This window comes from Cavia porcellus, unplaced genomic scaffold (assembly GCF_034190915.1).
Source record: "Cavia porcellus strain 051 isolate PalLab524CR breed Dunkin Hartley unplaced genomic scaffold, mCavPor4.1 scaffold_26, whole genome shotgun sequence".
In the NCBI taxonomy this organism is placed as follows: Eukaryota; Metazoa; Chordata; class Mammalia; order Rodentia; family Caviidae; genus Cavia; species Cavia porcellus.
This window is the reverse complement of record NW_026947509.1, coordinates 26,712,564-26,718,563: the sequence shown is the minus strand read 5'-3', so window position 1 is coordinate 26,718,563 and position 6,000 is coordinate 26,712,564.

Below are 6,000 nucleotides of genomic sequence, written 5' to 3'. Positions count from 1 at the left end.
CCTCTAGTCAACTATTCATTTCTGTTCATCCTATTGTAGCTCTAGGTAAGATCTGTTATACTGTAGATACACTAAAAAACATTTCAAGAAATAATAGCTAAGAGTTTTCTAGAATTAATGTTTCCCAGTTACATATACAAGAAATTGAAAGAACAAAACTCACGTTGTGCTCACACACACACACACACACACTGTCACAAAAATATAAGCATGTTCAACCTGCTGGAGACCAAAGGTAAAACTTTATGAAGACAGAGAAAAAGTCATACTACAGACAAAGGAACAAAAGTAGAAATTAGAATTACACTAGAAAAAAAGTAAGCTAACATATAATGGATTGATGTTTTAAAGTACTAAAAACAGAATTCTGTGAAAGAACATTCTATACCCAACAGAAAAATATTTTCCTATGGAACAAAACTAAGAGAATTTTTTAATACCAGACCCACAACACAACAAACATTTAAGTTTTTCAAAAGATAATATGATGTAATGGATCCACTAGAAATGAAAAGCATTAGAAATGGAAAAATTGAAATATATAATGTAACAATATTGTGTGTTTATGAAAACACAAAAGTAAATATTGTGACAAAAGAAATAATCCAAGAGATTAGCATAAAGAGTTTATAATATACCACCGTAAAACACAACAAACACAAAGATATTGCTTAAAGTTGGATTTTTAATAACAATGTACATTATAATTCTAGTTTAAATATTCCTTAAGAAATGAATAGAAGTCATACATGAGGGTTAATTCCTGTAACACCAGCACTCAGTTCACTGAAGCAAGAAGATTGCCGTGACTTTAAGGCCAGCATAAACTATGCAATGAATTCAAGGACCAGACTGAGCTACACAGCAGAACCATTAAATAAATAAATAAATAAATAAATAAATAAAATGTTAAAAACAGTGTTGACATGGATTCTCAAATATACTCAGCATACATGCACCAACTCCACACAAGAAATATAAACATTATTTACTGCAAACATGTACCAACAAAAAAGAGGGGGATCAGGGATAGTGGTACGAGGGAGGGAGGGAAAAGAAAGATGAAAAAAACTATTAAAAGGTTTTATGTACGTGTCCTAATTTTCCATAAAGAATGTAAACATTATGTACTGCACACATGTATTAATAAACTAACATAATAAAATACACTCAATTTGAAAGAAGGCATTGAAAAGCTGAAAAAAATAAATAGATATACTAATTAGAGTACCTACAAAATAATACATTTTAATTCATCCATATCAGAATTAAATTAAATACGAATAATAACTAAATGAGTAAAGACCTGAGACTGCAAAAGTGGGGAGATAAGCAAGACCCAACTGTATATTGTCTATAACAAATTTACTTTAAATAAAAGTATGTTAAAAATATAGACCATACTACATTTAATCAAAAGAAAATTTGGCATAGCTCTAAAGAATATTACACAAATTAGACTTTGGAATAAGAAATTTTACCGAGGAATAAGGAAGGATATTGCACAATGAATAAGGGATAAAATTCCAGAAAGTAAAAAAAAACTATGAATTTGATATATAACTAACAACAAGCCAAAATACATGAAGAATAATATGAGCAAACTAAACTGAATTCAAGAAGTGAATTTTATTATACATAAAGTTAAAAATAATTTTTTTGAAAATAGATTAAATGATTTCATTTTTTGAAGTTTTAAAACAGTCAAAATCAAAGTACTTTTGGTAGATTAGTAAAAAATATAAAGCAAAGAGCCATGCTACAGACTTAATGGTTGCCCTAGAATTCATATCCTGAATTTCAAATATGATGATATATGGAGGTAAGACTTTCCAAGAATAAATAGGCTTAGGGAATGTTGTTGTAATCAAGGGTTACAGGGGAATAGATTTAATACAAGACACAAAATTTATAGTATTATTTTATAATATTCACCAAAAGAGTCAAATGCAGAAGAGTGTAGGAGATCTGTCCATACACTAGAGACCCAAATAATACAGCTAAGGACCTGAATCCCATGACAATGTCCTTCATGAGTTCACATGGAAGCCTCAAGCCCATGACAATGTCTCATGCAAGTCTGTATCTCATGAGTTCACATGGAAGCCTCAAGCCCATGACAATGTCTCATGCAAGTCTGTATCAAGGACCTGCACTGAGAAGGCCTAAACGTCAGTGGTGAAAGCTAGAAAGCCTGTGCCAGCAGGATGAAGAATCTGTGCTAATGAGCTGAGGGTTCTACACTGGAGCAAGTAAGCAACACTTAGAGTAAGGATCAGAACTCCTCCGAAGAGAATCATATCCATCCTCAGTGACAGCCAGGACCTGAGATCCTTCAACACAGAGAACAGCCAAGTTCATATCAAGAAGTCAGCATGACAAGCATCTCCAGAAAAATCTACAGTATTGGCATCTTCCCCTCCAGTTCTCCTTTTATGCTGCTGACAGCAGTTCTTGGGTGGGCCTTCCACAGTGATCACAATACTGATTCCACAGTGATCACAATACTGAACACAATACTGGGTGTTACAAGTTCATAATTAGAAAGTGTTTGTTAGTAGCACATTACTGAGAGGACCTGAGCTGGATGGGCTGCTTTCTGTGACATCTACAAGTAGCATAAGAAAGACCCTAGGAGACCCTCAAGATGTGCAATGGTATGTTGTTAGAATTTCAATCAAACTGGCATTAAGGAGTTCCAGCATACTGGTGCAGGTCCGGGAAGAGTTTAAGACCATTGCTCCCAGAGGTTAAGTGTGTGGCCAGCTTCCAGACACACTGAGCTAGGCTCGGCAGGTTTCACTGGCCTAACTGGATAATGCCCAGTGACCATTTAACCCAGGAGCTGGGGCTGCACAAGGTGAGTACCAGTGCACCAGCACAGGCCCAGGCATAGTTTAAGACCATCGTTCCCAGTGGTTAAGTGTCTGCCCAGCTTCCAGACACACTGGACTGGGCCCAGCAGGTTTTGTGGGCCTAGATGGATCACACCCAGGGACTTTCTTTCAACCTGGAGAGCTGAGGGCACACGAGGTAAATTCCAGTGCATCGGCGCTAGCTCAGGGAGAGCTTTTCACCATCACCCACATTGGTTAGGAGCCTGCCCAGCTTTCTGGAACACCAGAGGTGGCATGGGAGAGCCTACAGGCCTGACTGGGCTATGCTCAGCAAGCTACATTCAGTCTCAGGAGCCGAGGGCATAGGAAGTGATTTCCAACATGACCAGAGGAAGCTTCGGAACATTGCTGGAAACATGGAAATACAGGAAAATGACAAGATGAAAGACCAAAATACAATCTCAAACCTCCAGCCCATCCCATGAAAGCTTAGGAGCCAGGAACATAGAAGAAAATATAAGCCAAAAAACTGAAATGCCTGATGATAGCAAATGAAATAAAGAAGCAACTCCAGGAAGCTATGAAGGAATTCAAATTAGAAATAACCTCCCAGTTAAAAAAAATAAATGATAAAAGTAATGAAAGAAATGCTGAATACATCTAAAGAAGACACAGTTAAAAAATTAGAGAAACAATGCAAAAAGAAGGAAACTCTGAATGAAGAAGACAAGAAGCAAGCAATACATGAAAGAGATTCAAAGAGATATACAGGAAATCAAAAAGTTCATTAAAAGTTTTCAAAATTGCCTCAATGAATGTGAAGATAGAATTTCAGACCTCAGAGACATGATTGCTGCTAGGGAACAGGAAAGGAAAGATCTTGTAAAAATAACAAGGAACCAGGAAATAACAATTCAACAACTACAAGATGATGTAAAGAAAAACAACACAAAATTGATAGGTATAAATGAAAAAGAAGGTGACAACATAAACTATATCTAGAGGCTATTTACAGAAGTAATAGCTGAAAATTTCCCAAACATGAGAATGGAAACTGGCATATGGATTACTGAAGCATATAGAACTCCAAATAGTCATAATTAAAATGAAACTATACCCAGATGTATAATAATCACCATCCTAGAAATCCAACATAAGAACAGAACATTAGTTTTATCATGCTGTATCTTATTGTATTTTATCATATGTGATAGTATAAACATCACATAATTGTTTATGGACAAGAAGATAATATAATAATCATTCATTTTCTGTTAGTTGGTTCTGAATACCCTGTAATACTTTCATTCATTTGAATGGTTTTATACTGTCTTGTTATGTTTGATACTATAGTGCATGAAGGTATACTCAAATATTTCAAGGAAAGAGACATTATGGTAGCTACCGTTATGTCGGGTTGTCTTGTGGTGAAACACTATGTTGCTTAAATTATTCTGTTCTGACCTGTGTTGTTACGTCCCCTTTTATCTTAATATTTTTTAAAATAAAAAAATTTTATTGCTAAAACAAAAAACCAGAGCATTAAAAGCTGATAGAAGACAGATCACTGATAAAGGAAAACCTATCAGAATCACAGCAAACTTCTCAACACAAACAATGAAGTCATAAAGAGCATGGAGTGAAGTATTTCAGATCCTAAAGGAAAATGACTTCCAACCCAGACTGATGTACCCTGAAAAACTGTCCTTTAAAATGAATAGAGAAATAAGATACTTTGATAACAAAGAACAGCTGAAGAATTTCATGATCACCAAACCTACACTGCAAAGAATACTGAAAGACATTCTAGATACACATAGAAAAAAATACTAAACAAGGCAGACAAACAAACAGAATAAAAGGGTAAAGATCCAACAGTAGAAGGATAACATGTGTCAATGATAAACCAATATATATATATATAACAGTTATAAATGTAAATGGTCAATTCACCAATTAAAAGAAACAGACTGGCAAAATGGATCAAGAAACAACATCCAACCATATGCTGTCTACACAAAACCCATCTAACCCAAAAGAAGACTCATAGACTGAAAGTTAAAGGATAGAAACCAATAATTCATGCAACAGGAACCCAAAAGAAAGTGGGTGTGGCTAGTCTGTTTGAACACAATGTGAATTTCAAGCCAAGAATGATTCAAAGGGATAAAGAAGGCCACTACATACTAGTTAGGGGAAAACTTCAAGAGGAAGAGATAACAATCTTAAATATATATGCACCAAATTTCAGAGCACCCAGCTATACAAAGCAAGTACTAACAGAAATCAAAAGTTAAATAAGCAATGACACAATTATAACAGGAGACCTCAACACACCACTGACACCAAGGGACAGATCAACCAAACAGAAAATCAGCAAATAAATAACAGGACAGAATCACACCTGTGAACGTATGGACTTGATAGATGTATACAGAGTGTTCTGTCCAACAATATTAGAATATACATCCTTCTCAGCAGTACATAGAACATTCTCTAAAATAGACCACATACCAGACCAAAGAACATATTTATGTAAATGTAAAAGTATTAAATTTATCCCATGCATGTTATCAAATCATAGCACCATGAAACTAGAAATTAATGATAATAGAAACTGCAAAACCCGCACAAACACATGGAAATTGAATAATGCACTCCTCTGCAATCAGTGTGTCACAGAGGAAATTAAAGAAGAAATTAAACAATACCCACAAGCAAATGAAAATATAAATACAATTTACCAGAATTTGTGGGATGCAATGAAAATCGTCTTCAGACAAAAATTTTTGCACTGAGTTCCCACACCAGGAAAACAGAATGAACACAAGTAAACAACCTGATGCTACACCTCTAACATCTAGGAAAAAAAGAGGAAGTCAAGCCCAAAGTCAAAAAAAGAGAGGAAATTACAAAAATAAGAGCAGAAATTAATGCAATAGAGACTAAGAAAACAACCCAAAGAATCAATGAATCAAAGAGTTGGTTGTTTGGAAGAATAAATAAAATTGATAAGCCCCTAGCCAATCTTATTTACAAAGGAAAGAAAAAACTCAAATTCATGCAATAAGGAGTGAAAAAGGTGAAATCACCACAGACTCTGTGGAAATACAGAAGATCATCAATATCTATTTCAAAAACCTCTACTCTCATAAATTTGGTA